We start from the raw sequence: 15,727 nt of genomic DNA, 5'->3' as shown, positions 1-15,727 counted from the left end.
ATTAATGCGGGCCAGCTCCTGACACACCGGCTTCAATCCTATGCAGGAAAAATTAAAATATTCTCCTTTCTATTCACATCGCGAACCCGATCTAGCATCCCTTCAGGTGGCACAAACAAAATACAGTATATGAGTTTAAACCACGATGTGCATATTTCTATATTTCTACCTGAATAGCAGTTACTGGCAAAAAAAATTGAGTTTGGGCATTTTTTGAGATACCACAGACTTGTCAGAATGCTGGCCAATGCTCGTTAAACAGCTTTTCCATGTGTAGTTTGCCATGTTATCAAAGCTTTCTGAATATCTGCACATGCAAAATCGCTTGGAACGTGCACTTAACAAGCGTTAAGTCACTTATCGAAGCTACCTGAATAGGCTCCATAATTGGATAATTTTACATTGGAGTGTTTTGTTTGCCATCCTGTGAATCAATTTAAATACACAAAATGTAGAAGGTGTGTGGTGCTCCAAAAAACAGCCTATTGATTTAAAAATACACTTGATTGAAGAATCCTGCAAATGTATACTCCCCAGTGGATGAACATGAATTGTGTCCCAGATATTCAGAACAATCAAAGCTCCATAATAAATCGACTAGTGGACTAGGGTTCCAACAAGCACTGTAGTAAGGGACCTCACAATTAAGTGACCCAACATAATATATCGTAATGGAGATTTTCAAGTGAAATATAATAACTCACTCTTAAAGGAATGTATTATCCAGATTGTCCAGACTTTATCCACAGCAGGGGTGTGCTTCCGATTTTTCAGTATGCTGACAAGAAAGACAAATAGGAAAAAGCAGGCACCAGCAGTACAGGAACAAAAAAAAAAAAGTGGGGGGCTTTGTACCCCATAATGTTGCTGTTACTTTTGCTGGAATCCATTAAATAATTATTTTTAATGGGCACACGCTCTTTGGATGTTCCTTCATTTTTTTTGTTCCTGTACTGCTGGTGCCTGCTTTTTCCTGTTTGTCTTTCTTGTCAATTTAAATACAAATATGTGTTGAGTATCTCAGTTGACTAAATTAAACATAGGTTGTACTTGATGGACAAACAGTGTCTCTTTTCAACCTCATCTACTACGTAACTATGTAAGTCATAACAGTGAGACGAATATGAGATTGTCACCATTTATTCTGCATTTGTAATAATTTGTGACCTTAGCTTATCCTTATTTTTACCTTAAGTGTCGGTATATCAATGGTATGACTCTTCTTTCTTTAATTTCTTCAGCTGACCTGGATAATCACTTTCTGAAAATATATTGATTTTTGAGTAAAATGATTGTAAAAAAAAATGTGAACCTTTCTATTCTAGAGATCCATTGGCTTTGGCGGGTGTTACCAGAGATATGCAGTTCATACGACATTGAGATGGATGCAGAATAGTTGCTAAGAACTGTGTGTTAACGAGGTGTAAAATAGTGTCAGTTTATTTAATATTGTTGACAGGGATGAATAATAAGCAAAATGTCTAATCTTCTGGAGATTTCGGCATGACCTTCGTTTAACCCTCATGTACCTGTTTCAAACATCTATCTTACATTATTTTATGTGCACTAAATCATTATTCATTCCAAGAGTTATTTTCTTGCTGATGTGCTGCAACTGGAGCAAAACCAGAAGAAAAGATAGATTGCTTTTTGCCTTTCATAAATGGCCTAGAAAGCTATTCCTTTCATGAATATTGATTAAGGTAAACTGCCCCTACTTGTTTTGTATGCACTGTGGCCTTTGGTTTATACAACTGAGTAAACTGCACAAAATGAAGTAAAATGTAAAGGTCAGTTGTGTCATGCCTCATCAGTGATATACAGCTACTGTGCACCAACATATTCTGACACTTGTAAGATCAAATAATATAGCTAGTTACAGTACAACAGCTTTGCACTTGATTCAATAGACTGGGCAAAAGCCTGCAGTGGTTTATGGTGAGAAATAATTATTGCAATATGAATAAGCTTCATAAATCCCCCTACCCCCCCTTTGCTTTTTACAATTTTAATTTCTGTCATACATTGGCCATTATTGAACGATGATGAATGGGAATTTTAATTGTAATTACTACTTTTTTTTTTTAATTTTTTTTTTACATTTTCCTGGCTTATACATTTCCAACAAACCTGCTCAGCAATATTGCTTTTTCAAAGAGAGCAGGGAAAGCAGTGTTTTCTCATTGATGCAAGCCAACAACTTAAATAAGTACTATTTTTTGTGCAGAGGTACACATAGATAATTGTTTGTTTAGTATGCTGAGTAGTTTTGGGTAAATTGTTTCATCTTATCATGCCTCAGTTTTTCCACTTGTAATTATGCAATAATGATTGTCCATTTTTAATTCTCACCTCTTGTAGCACTGGATATTTATTATAAATAGTTGCCATGCATGCATAGGAAAACCATTGATTCAACAGTAAAAATTGTTTGTAAACCTAATATAATCTATTAGTGGACACCTACACCTGTAATCTCAGCATGTGACGGAGAATCAGAGTGAGGAGGGGAACATGTGACGGAGAATCAGGTTGAGGAGGGGAACATGTGGGGGAGAATCAGGGTGCGTAGGGGAACGTACTGTATTGGGGAGAAGCTGGAGAAGAGAGAGAGGTATGTGACTGAGAAGCAACTGTGTATACTGTAGCATGTAGGGGAGAAGCTGGAGAGAATGGGAGCATGTTAGGCTGCGCTTCTAGTTAGGGCTACGGCGACGCGACCGCGTGACGTCAGCCGTCACCGTCACAATAGCAATTCATGCTCTCTGGTGGTGCAGGAGGCCAGAGGGAGACCGAGGGGCGTGGCGGGGGCATGGCGGGGGCGTGGCCGTGAGCGGTTCAGCTAAACATGCTGTTGAAATGTTAATGTATTTCCTTGTTTCACAGAAACAATCTAAATCGAAGTTCAGACAATTATACACGTATTGTTATTAAAGATGTCATAGGTATTAACATATATATGTCAAGCATGAATAAAAAGTGACATTCACTTGACTTTAAGCACTTAAGGGGAAACAGACCCCTTACAAGTTTTATTACGTTTCATTGTAATTCTCACCCACATGCTCCCCTCCTCATTCTGCTTGTACCGACGGCTGTACTTATAGTACTGGCTACGGTGACTGCGACGTCTCGAAATGCCATAGCAAGTACATGCAGTCTGATGTGGGTGCTCTTCTTCTCACCAAGCTCTCATACATCTATCTCACCCCCAACTTTCACTCTCATCTCCCTTTCTCATTCTCCCCTTTCTCTGTCACTCTCCAAATCTCTCACCCACTTTCTCTCTAGCACCCTCCTTCTCTCTCAATCCCCGACTCTCACTCTCGTTCACTCTCGCCTCCCTCTTTCCTCTCTCCCCCTTTCTGCTTTCTCCTTTCCTCCTCTCTCTCCCCTTCCTTCCTTGTTACTCTCCCTTCCTGTTCCCCCCTCTTTCTCACTCCACCAACTCTCTCTCTCTGATTTCCCCCTCTCTCACTTCCCCCTCTTTCAGTTCCCCCCTCTACTCTCCTCTTCCTCTCTCATTCTCCCCCCTTATTCTCTCTAACTCCCCTTCCCTCGTCTCTCTCACTCTTACTCTTCTCTCTCATTCCCCCCTCTTTTCTCTCACGCCTTCCCCCAGTTCTCTCTTACTCCGTCAGCCCCCCGCCCCCCACCTTCTCTTACTCCTCCAGCTCACCACCTGAGCCATAACAGTGGAATGCATACCCGGTGGGGCATATTTTTCCTGGCTTATACATTTTCAAGAAACCTGCTCAGCAATATTGCATTTTCAAAGAGAGCAGGGAAAGCAGAGTGTTTTCTCATTAATGCAAGCCAACAACTTAAATATGTACTATTTTTTGGCCAGAGGTACACATAGATAATTCTTTGTTTAGTATGCGGAGTAGTTTTGGTACATTGTTTCATCTTATCATGCCTCAGTTTTTCCACTTGTAATTATGCTATAATGATTGTCCATTTTTAATTCTCACCTCTTGTAGCACTGGAGATAAATAATTGCCATGCATGCACAGGAAAACCATTGATTCAATGGTAAAATTTGGTTGTAAACCTAATATAATTTATTAGTGGATCCCTACACTTGTAAAGAACTGTTTATTCAGTTAAACATGCTGTTGAAATGTTAATGCATTTCAGTGTTTCGCAGAAACAATCTAAATCACAGTTACCATATTAGACACATATACACGTATTGTTATTAGAGATGACATAGGCAATTAACATAAATATGTCAAGCATAAATATGAATAAAAAGTGACATTCACTTAGAAAATAAGCACATTGGGGGAAACAGACTCCTTATCCTAGTGTTTACGTTTATATTTGACGTGCTATTCCCATTACGACTCATATATCATGTCACGTGTTTTACTGCTGTAAAAAAAAATGCAGGAACTCTTGTTTCCAGCAATACATTAAACATAGCAATTTAAAAAAAAATGAAATAAACCACTTTTATTGCGTTTACGTTTTCATGCTCCCCTCCTCCCCCTAACATGTTCCCCTGCTCTTCAGCTTGTCCCATACATGCTCTTCACAGTTGCTTTTCTGTCATGCGCCTCTCTCCTCTGCAGTTTCTCCCCTACATGTTCTTCTCCTTACCTGCTTCACTCTTAGATGTCCCCCTCTTCTTCTGTTTCTCCGCTACAGTACATGTCCCCCTCCTCTACATGCTCTTCTCCTCACCATGCTCTCACCCTTTTCTCTCTCTCCCCCTCTCTCACCCCATTATCTCTCTCATTCTCCCCTTTATATTTGTCACTTCCCCCTCTCTCACTACACCCTTTCTCTCTCATTCTCCCCTTACTCTGACTCCCCTCTCTCCCCCTCTTCCTCTATCTCCTTGTCTCTTCTATCTATTACCCCTCTTCTCTGTCACTTTACCTTCGTCTCCTCCCTCTTCTCTCACTTTCCTCTTCATTCTCACTATTTCACTCTCCTCGTCTCTCTCACTATTTCACTCTCCTCGTCTCTCTCACTATTTCACACTCCTCTCTCACTATTTCACACTCCTCCTCTCTCTCTTACGTCTTTCTCTCTCTCTCTCTTTTTCCACCCTCACTCTCCCTGTCCTTCACTCCTCTTCCCTCACCCTTTCACCCCCTTCCCCTCTCACTTTCCTCCCTCACTCTCCACCCCTTTTCTCTTTCACTCCCTCTCCCTTTCCACCCTCGCTCTTTACCCTTTACACTTTAACTCCCCTACCCTCTCCACCCTCACTCTCCCTCTCCTCCCTCACTCTCCCTCTCAATTTCCACCCTCCCTCCCCCTCTCACTTTTCAACCTCACCCTCCCTCTCACTTTCCACTCTCCACCCCTTTTCTTTTTTTACTCCCTCTCAATTTCCACCCTCACTCCCCCTCTCACTTTACAACCTCACCCTCCCTCTCACTTTCCACTCTCCACCCCTTTTCTTTTTTTACTCCCTCTCACTTTCCACCCTCACTCTCCCTTTCACTTTGCACCCTCACTTTCCCTCTCACTTTCCACCCTCGCTCTCTCACTCACTTTCTACCCTCACTCGCCACCCCTTTTCTCTTTCACTCCCCTTCCCTCTCACTTCCTTACTCTTCTCACTTTCTACCCTCACTCTCCACCCATTTCTCTTTCACTCCCCTTCCCTCTCACTTCCTTACTCTTCTCACTTTCTACCCTCACTCTCCACCCATTTCTCTTTCACTCCCCTTATCTCTCACTTCCTTATTCTTCTCTCTCAATTCCTGACTCTTCTCTCTCACTTTGTCCAAGACGGGGGAGCACAATGCAGTTACCCGAAAGAATAAGAAAAAACAGAACATACCTCTAGTGTAATATGTATCTGAAATGTTGAGTTCTGGGAATCAGGTGGTTTAGAGTGGTATTGATATTCCCAAAATTCAAACGCTTATCCAAAACTGATGCAAATCTTAATGTTCTCTCTCACCCCTCCCATTTCTTCTCTCTAATTACCTCCTCTTCCCCTCTTCTCTCTCACTCCCTCTCCCTGTTCTCTCACTCCTCTCCCCCCCTCTCTTCTCTCACTCTATCCCCCCCCCTCTTCTCTCACTCTATCCCCCCCCCTCTTCTCTCACTCCTTCCTTCCCTGTCCTTCCCTCTCCTCACCCCCTGGGCTGTACCAGTGGAGTGCATACCCGGTGGGGCATATTTTTCCTGGCTTATACATTTCCAAGAAACCTGCTCAGCAATATTGCATTTTCAAAGAGAGCAGGGAAAGCAGAGTGTTTTCTCATTGATGCAAGCCAACAACTTAAATATGTACTATTTTTTGGCCAGAGGTACACATAGCTAATTATTTGTTTAGTATGCTGAATTGTTTCATCTTATCATGCCTCAGTTTTTCCACTAGTAATCATGCAATAATGAATGACCATTTTTAATTCTCAACTCTCGTAGCATTGGAGATGTATTGTAAATAGTTGCCATGCATGCACAGGAAAACCATTGATTCAACAGTAAAAATTTGTTGTAAACATAATATAATTTATTAGTGGGTACCTACACTTGTGAGGAACTGTTTATTCAGCTAAACATGCTGTTGAAATGTTAATGCATTTCAGTGTTTCACAGAAACAATCTAAATCCACGTTATCAGACACACATACACGTATTGTTATTAGAAATGTCATAGGTAATTAACATTGATGTTATCATGGTAGACCAGGTCTTTTAACACATTTATATTTTTGGGATCATTCAATAGGCAAAACAAGGCAGTGAAATAAAATGGGATTTATTTGGATAAAACCTCGGAAATACAACAAAACACAAAATACAGAAATATACACACCTACTGGGGTTTGAGATTTAGCCTTTTCTAGGTGCAGGGCGCCCGTTTGCTAGGGCTTACGCTTATTGGAACCTTGTTTCGGACGTCCTGGACTGAGATTCAACAGAAACACCTGACTGGGACCCAGTCCCGATAGTCCTGGAACTGTTTTCGGCAGGAACCACTACGTTCTAAAATGAGAACTTGGTCTTTGCGTCTGACTTAGTCTCTGCAGGGCCGACTTTCCTAGCTTCAAAACAAAGTCGGTTGCTCTGCTATTTTGAACAGAGCAACTTTGAAAAGCCCGCCCTCGAGTCATCGACTCAAGCCACAACATAGTCTGACTGGTGCTTCTTCTTAAATACCCTCTGCTGAGCTATGTTCAGCATGGAGGAAGGAAGTGCGACCAATCAGAGTGTGGGAATTCCTCCCCACAAGCCAATAGAAATAGGGGCTCGTCTCCAGGCTGACGTCAGAAGAGGAGGTTTGCCAAGCCGGCTCGAAAAGCCGGTTGAGCGGGAAATATGATTTAGCCAATGGGAGAAGCGCCTATGAGCTGTATCTCCCCCAGCTAACTTATTGCCACCCACTGGGCAGGCTCTACCAAGTCTGCCAGATACAAAAGGTGTCTCCACAGGGTGCCCTTTGTTGTCCATACTTAGCAATTCGCCCTTCCTCGCCCTCACCTCTGGATATACTCTCCTCTTTGAACTACGGACTCTAAACAGGCGTGCCGGCGTCTATGCTGATGCCCTTGCTGACTGTATAGAGTAAATGTCTAAAACATTAAGTACACTTTAATAAAGTACATACTTTGGGGAACCATATATTAATAAGGAAAATGGATTTGGGATATTTGGGCTCGAAATCCAGGAGTCTAGGGGAGACTGGGTTGCCCCGGTGTAATTCACCCCACGTACCAGCAATTTAGGCCCCCGAACTCCTGCAAAAAATAATAATTGTATTTCTACCCAAATATCCCCCCTAAAACTGACACACAAGAAATCTCACAGTTCTAGGGCCAAGGGAACATGAAAACAGAAAAAGCAGGGGTCACTTTATTTTCAGCATGTATTATCGCTGGCTTATGGTGCTTATGTAGCTACTAGGGACCCCACAGTTTCAGGAGTAACCAGAGGACTTAACCTTTATTATATACTGTAGCCTGGTTACCCCCTACCGTCACATGTCAAGGATAAATATGAATCAAAAGTGACATTCACTTCGATTGTAAGCACTTCGGGGAAGAGACTCCTTATACTAGTGTTAACTTTTATGTTTGAAGTGCTTATTCCCATTATGACTCATGTTACTTTGTCACATGTATTACTGCTATTAAGCGCTATGAACATAAATGGCGTTATCAGTGCTAGAGAGCTAAGAAAAAAAAATGTTTCAACACCTTAAACAAGGCAATAAAAAAATTATATTTGTTTTCATTGTAATTTTCCCCCACATGCTTCCCTCATTCCATTTCTCCCCCATATGTTCCCCTCCTCACCCAGCTTCTCCCTAACATGTTCCCCTGCTCTCCAGCTTCTCCTCTACTGTACATGCTCTACACAGCTGCTTTTCCATCTCATGCCTCTCTCTCTCTTCTCTCCAGCTTCTCCACTACGTTTTTCTCCTCACCTGCTTCTCCCCTATATATCCCACTCCTCTTCTCCCTTACATGTACCACTCCTCTTCTCCCCTACATGTCCCCCTCCACATATCCCCCTCCTTTTCTGCTTGCCCCTATATGTCCCCCACATCTTCTGCTTCTCCCCTACATGTCTCCCTCCTCTTCTGCTTTGCCCCTACATGTCCCCCACCTCTTCTGCTTTTCCCCTACATGTCCCCCACCTCTTCTGCTTCTCCCATACATGTCTCCCACCTCCTCTTCTGCTTCTCCATTCACATGTCCCCATCTCTGCTGCTTCTACATGCTCTTCTCCTTACCATGCTGTGAACCCCTCTCTCCTTCTCTCATTCTCTCCCTCTCACACACCCCTTTTTCTTTGTGATTACCCTCTTTCTCTCACTCCCCCGTTTCTATCATTCCCCTCTTTCTTTCTCTCTCACTCACTCCTCCCTCTCACTACCCTCTCTTCTCCTGCCCCTCTTCTCTCTCACTCTGCCCCTCCTCTTTCACTCCCTCCCCCTCTTATTCCTTCCTCCCCCTCTTTTCTCTCCTCTCTCACTTCCTCTTCCCCCCTCTTATATAGAGAGCAGCAGGTGTCGATAGAGCACAGCCAAGGGAATCCAACCTCTAATTTCAGAAGGAAAATGTATCCAGGCAACTGCAAAAGTAAATAAATTGATCAGATTTATTGCAGGTTAATAGACAATAAAATGGACATTTTCTGAAGCCAGGGTCACGTGTGATGTGTGAATGGCCCCAGATAGCATTAACTCAGCTCCCTTTTAATCACTCCAAGTCCTATAATATTTCCTCCACTTTATTGGGAAAAGCAGCAGAATACAGATACTTGTGGATGGTATGTAGTGGTGATTTATAGTTGGAAACAGGTAAAAAGAGATGGCCTCACCATGGGAGATTAACAGAGAAGGGTGCTGTACTCACTGTCTCCAGGGTGGAAAAGGAAGTGAGGGGCAGTGTGGGTAAAGGGAATAGTCTTGGGACAGACTATCTTTGAACAAACAGGAGGGGGGGGGGGCAGACTAGCCCATTCTGGTGAGGATCTCAGAGGCTGCAGTAACAGCTCACTGATTTCATGCCCAGAGGCAAGAAATGCAACATTGTTACATGTCACACAGGCACAGTATGTGTATGCAAACTCCATGCAGCCGAAATAAGAACTAACAGGCAGAAGCTGCAAGGGAAAGAGGGGGGTGAACCAAAAATATAGTTCTTGTTCCATGACAGGACAACATGAACGCACCTACGCGTTTCATGCAACAGCACTTTATCAAGGTGACACCTTCATTGATTTAGTCAATGGCTCTACCTTCAGAGAGGCTGGTCTACTCATAACAATTGTGCAGGGCTCTGCCAATCTGTGGCACTCCCTTAGGGGAGTGGTGGGATACTATTCCCCTTACTCCACCAGGGAGTAAGGGAAGAGCTAGGACTGCTTCTGGTGCCCTTGGCTGTGAGTCAAGGTCCAGGGACATCCTGAGGTTGAAGGCCCTAAGCTCTCTGTTGCTATACCATTGAAGTGTGCTAATAAAGTGTTGCTGTTCCCCATACCTTCTTGCCTGAGACTGAAATCTATCAATCAGGAGAAGAGTAAAGAAGTTCTCCTGCAGGGATTTCACCCCTCATCCCAGGGGGATGCAAGAGATGGAGGCGCTGTCACCGTGAGTACGAATCAGTTATGCCCCAGAAGCCTGTTCTGACATCCCGTAACATCATGCGGGAGACTCAGATCTACTGTGAACCGGCAGGTATGCACCACACTCCATTTAGCAGCAGTGTAATCTCCCAGAGGGGGGGGGGGGGGGGTTGGGGGGAGACATGGGCTACAGTTGTTTGATATTCCCTAAAAAATTTACTTTTGTTCCAAAATGTATTTATATTAGCTGATGAGGTCAATAGAAATATTGCAAAACCAGACTTTGTAGAAACGTAACATGAGGTGTAGCTAGATTACCAATGTTTCAGCTGTACTTCCTTTTGCTTCACACTAGATGGGATTCATTATGCACTTCTCACACTTGAACATGGAGGACCATCTTTACTTTTACCATAAGACACTTTCCAGCGCTGGAAGGCATCTTACAGCTAATTTAAGTAAATTCTATATTTTTTACAATTCCATATGCTGCTCAGTCATTCTTCTGTCTATAACAATTATCACTCAAATATGTTTGAATTAAAATGACTCCAGAGGCAATATGCATTTATATTGTTTATAAGAAAAATACTTTTAATATAATATTTTTCTTATTGAACACTGACAAATTCTCAGCACCAAACATAGAATGATATGTATGTGTATGTGTATGAAAAGTATGTCTGCTAGAGTTTGCAACCTCATTTATAGGGAGGTCTGTGTCACAAGGAAATCAATTGATGACTGTTCTTTAAGTCCTTTAAAAGCCATCTAATAAAGTTATGTACCATTAGTCTGCCTACTCTCTTTGGGTTTAATTAAGAAACTTGCAGCTCTTCATTTTAATACTGAACACAATGCTGGGTTACCTGTTATGCAAACGCCCTTCAGACAACCTCAGAAAAGCCATATCGGTAAGTGTAGATTAAAGTTAATTCAATATATTCCTATGCATTGCCTTTGTAATGTAACCCCTGGACAAAATTATATTTATGCTAAGTTCCTTTACTGGAAAACATTTTAAGTAAAGAATTATGCTCAGTAGAAATTTAAGTGACTTTAAAAAAAATCAAAATGACAATTGCTTGCTTGAAACAAAACAACATATATCAAGACGGTGGGAGTTTTTTTTTTATCATGATTGGAAACGATCATTCTATTTGTAAAACAAATGTTTTGTTTGAATGAAATCAAGGTTATAACAGGTTCTTTGAGCAGGAGTTGAAAAGGGCAAGATAAACGTGAGACTCCAGTGAACATAGTGAAGTAGATAACAAGAAAATGGTTATTTAAATTTTTGTTTTTTTAGGGAAGAATGGGGATGGCACAAAAAAGCACCAAATTTTTGTATAGAAAAATCAATTTGAAACCAATGGGTTCTGCAGTTTTTTGCACCCAGTTTGCCCAAAATTCATTGGAGGAAATTTGATAGCATGGTTATTTATACTTAATTCATAAATATTCCCCAATTTCTTGAAAATATCATGCACTTTCTCATGATTTGTAAAAGATACCATCAACACCATACTTTAAAAAAACAGCAAAAAGAAAAAAAGGTGCAGTAAGTTGCAATGCCAGTGTATGGTATGTGCCTGAAGCCCCTACAAATGAGGTGGAGGGTAAGTGATGGGATCAATAGAGTGATTAGCCCCAAGCTGCCAGAAGCGGTGAATATACCACAGGTGTATGTGGTATATCCCACGTAGCAGCAAATACTAGATCAACAACAGGTTGCACAGATAATTAATAATAACAACTGTTAGATGTAGTCAAAAGGCAATGACTGACTGCAGAAATTCAACAAGTAAATTAAGTAGCACCTTGCCAAAAGACTGAGTCAATATAAAAGCAACAGTAGTAACATGCACTGGGATAACAAATGTATAAAATCAATGTGGCAGTAAAAAAATAATGAAACAGAATAATTGCCTGTGATAGCTGAGATAGCTGCTGCTGGAACCACGTAAGGAAGCCTCTTCACTGTGTCCTGACCGTCCTTGATGTCATCTGAGACTGCTGTGGGAGGGAGAGCCAATGTTACCGTTGGAGCGCAGGCCCTCTGGGTGGTAGCCTCAGGGGGTTCCTTCTCCTGTAGGGATGGCGGTGGCTGACATTTCCCCCTGCGTCTAGCGCTCCCGGAAGTGACGTCAGGAGATGCTGGTCCGGCTGTGACAGCTTCCTGTTCTCAGTGAAGGGAAATACAAGGTCTGCAACAGATGGTCTATGTTCACTGATAGAGCTCTGTTTGCTCACAGGAGATCTCTGAGCAGTATTGGAGTACACAGCCTGGGCAGCAGATACTTGCTCATTCTGGTTGAACACTCCACATTCCAACGCTGTATTATAAAGCGTTTCACCACTGTGTGGCTTCATTAGGGATTGTGATGCCACACGACCCCGCTGCGTCATTTGACACCAGTTCTTAGATAAGGGGGGGGGGTGTGAGCACTGGGGCTTACCAGGCACGGGGACGCAGCACAGAAAGTTTGCGCACCCCTGCTGTAGTGGTTTGTTGGAAGTGGAGTAAAGTGAAGATATGGCAGCTACAGTGGATGTTAAGTTTTAGTGATCCAATCAGAAAACAGGAAGTGATACAAGAGATGGAGATAAATCTTTTTATGTCAGTAGTTGACACAGGCACATTTCTGGAGAATGCGTTTTGCAAGCCTTTGAGTCTTGCTGATATTACCTTCAGCAATAATGCTATAATGTAATCATTTGGTTATTGCTGCTGTCAGATTTCCAAAACGTTGAGAGATGAACAACACTCTGCCCTTACTTTCCAGACCTCGATCATTTATATAGCAACAATGACATAGTTACATGACATGGTGACATAGATGTAAGAGCATTGCAGTATAAGGATTAAAATTAGAGTTGGATGTATTATTATAGGGTGTAAAACTATTAAACCCTAGACAGAGAAGGGCAAAACAAACAGACTTGACTTTCGATCGATTACCCCTTCCCAGTATACGTTTACTGATGGAGCATTTTAATGTGAGTCAGAAACTAAGGAGTATATACAATATGTATAATATAATTGAGAAAAATTAGGCAGAGATCCCGATTCAGTACATAACAACATAAAGAAAATCCCTTTGAATGGGTGCACTCCTTCTAATAATAATTATTCTATTCTATGTATTATATACACTCCTACTGACAGTACTAGTTAGCATAAATTGCCATTAGTATTGTAGATATTAAAAAGAGGATAGTAAATTAACAATTTAGGGAGTGGGTATACAAATTGACTGATAGGCCCCGACTACTCCCTAATTAGAGACTACATGCCAAAAAGGCACTTTTGAAAAATACTGTGTCTACATTATTCATTGTATTATATAAAACCTTTATTACATAACTCATCACACTCAAAATTGTAATAATAAAAAAAAAACTAAAAGATCCAGAGCAATACTGATTGGTGATTGCCAGTTAAAAAGGAACACTGCAGTCAGACACTAAAATGCTGCTGATAGCAGACTAGTTGCTCTATTATTCTCAAAATACTTGTGAACTGGAGGTTCAATTACAGGCTCAAAATCAATTCAAATAGTATAGACAAAAATAAGATTATGGCACACAGCCAAGAGGGGGGGGCACAAAAAAAATATATGTATATATTGCTTTATTAGTCCATATTAAAAACGGAGGTGTAACAAACCTCCTACACGTTTCGTGCGCGTTGCTCTTTATTAAGGTTTACTTAAGGTTTACTTAGGGTTTACTTTATCTATCAAATGGTATGGCCTGATAATGACTCTTGAGAATGGAAATTGGCCGTTATAGTTTTCAATTTGAAAGAATAGCTACAGGGATATTATTTTCCTATTGGTGGAAAAAAATTCCCCTTCTAGATACCATAAACAGTGTTGGTAGATTGTATATTATGAGGTATGCTAAATGAATACAGATATGTTGTTCTTAATGTCAAATGGTAGTTATAAAAATTTGAAGATTTTGATACCATCATTGTCCTCTAGGTGCTGGAATATGGCAGCTATGGGGCTTTCCAGCACACAGAGAGAATCTCCCCAGAGAAGTCAGCAGCAGCTGCTGGCTAATTGAGCAGGCTGAACTCCTAATTGCTCATGGCATTTTAAAAGTCAGTAAGTGACTACACATAGTGAGACTGACTGCTGTTCCTCAAAGAAGGGGGACAGAGTAGAGTTCTCCCCAGTTGTGGAAGCTGGCACAGCCCCCTAGGCCCACTGGACGGTGGTCGCGGAGGCTGCTGGGACTTCCTCGGTTGTTAATCCCAGGAAGAGGAAGGAAGGATATGAGACTGTGCTGAAGCAGGGATGTCCTGTCCTTAACGTTGGCCTTACAGAGGAGAAGATTCTCTGAGCTCTCGTGGGGCTGAGCTCCCCTAGGAAGGAAGGACGCAAGACCATGCTGAAGCGGGGACGTCTGCTCCAAACCCTGGAGTAACAGATATGCAAAACACTTTATTGCTGTGTTCAGAGACTATATATGTTCAGCTATAATAGTACCTGTTTGGGGTGGTAACCAGCTTAGTTGCCCATCAGTTATTAAGGGTTGATGCTGAATGTGTAGTTAGTCTCCCAAGAGGAGTTGGAGTTTTTTTTATGATTTAGTTTTGACTTAAAGGGATGGTGGGCCTGTTAGTGTATAATTTATCCCTGTAAATAAACCCCATATAGAGAAATACTATGTTTCCTGTCTTAATCTGGGACTAAAAAAATGTTACAACGTAGGTGTGGGCATCACAAGATATATATATAAATCTCATCCTCAATAGTATCCAACCTACTTAAACATCTTTCAGTAAAAGAAAAAACAGTATAGAGCAAGTGTTTATCTCCTATAATGTGTAGAGATCCCTATTCAATATAATAAAAAATGGGGTTAGAAAATGAATGACACAATTCTTTTATTTACTGTATTGAATAAAAGTGAATGCATTCTTGGCAGTGGTTTATCTCACTTCTCACCATACTGAATAAAGAGTGGCATTTTTTCTTGGGCCTTTTTGTGCAGTTGTATGAAGGCAACATGCTCCACTTTGTCCCATGTGCAACAATTTTCAATTTATGGAGTCTCAACATATACATAATATAATGGAATGTGTAAAGTTATTTGGCTACGTGGCACCTTTCATTTTCTTTTCATTGTTGTGAAATCTCCATGGTATACGATATGTGCCCACCACATGTAATCCCATAGAAAGTAATACTGCATTGTGCTGATACAAAGACAGAATATAAAACTGCACATTAATCACATAATCTGGCATGGTGACAATATTCCAAGGTTGTACTTGATTTCAGATGCAAGATCCATGGTACATAATTTCCTCTAGAGTCAGGTTACCATGTTTTAGATGGCTCACTTTCACTTCATGTGCAGATGTTTGCCTAGATCACAGTTCTAGTAACAAATACAGTAAACTTTCTTAAATCAGCAATACTACATTCCCGCTTTTTTCCCTTCCTTTTGCCTTTTTTTTTTTACATGTAAAGCTTGTGACAATGTATAATTCTACATTCTTACTTAAGTTGGCCATTGTTTGGTGCTCCTGTTATAAATCTGTAAACATCCTGATTGTGTGCTTAACGAAATGGCAGCCTTCTAACCTTGTTCTGCAGTCTGAAATGCTGCAGCTGATACAGTATGTAACATTATATTCTAAGTATAACACATTATTGTTACA

The 15,727-nt window shown here is 41.3% G+C and overlaps 1 protein-coding gene and 1 long non-coding RNA gene across 3 annotated transcripts in view; one reads left to right on the top strand and one right to left on the bottom strand.

Annotated features, from left to right (window-relative positions):
• LOC142489673 (uncharacterized) overlaps positions 1 to 12,373 on the bottom strand; it is a 41,359-nt gene extending 28,986 nt beyond the window's left edge. For both annotated transcript variants that reach the window (XR_012799908.1, XR_012799909.1), the window contains exons 1-2: positions 11,977 to 12,373; positions 1,190 to 1,261 (exon numbers count right to left, since the gene is read on the bottom strand). This is a non-coding gene — a long non-coding RNA (uncharacterized LOC142489673). The remainder of the gene's footprint in view (positions 1 to 1,189; positions 1,262 to 11,976) is intronic.
• The window catches only part of HS6ST3 (heparan sulfate 6-O-sulfotransferase 3), a 1,005,759-nt gene that overhangs the window by 56,223 nt on the left and 933,809 nt on the right, over positions 1 to 15,727 (top strand). The gene's annotated exons all lie outside the window — the stretch shown is intronic.

This window comes from Ascaphus truei, chromosome 3 (genome assembly GCF_040206685.1).
Source record: "Ascaphus truei isolate aAscTru1 chromosome 3, aAscTru1.hap1, whole genome shotgun sequence".
NCBI classification, from domain to species: domain Eukaryota; kingdom Metazoa; phylum Chordata; class Amphibia; order Anura; family Ascaphidae; genus Ascaphus; species Ascaphus truei.
This window is presented reverse-complemented; position numbering and strand designations above follow the sequence as displayed.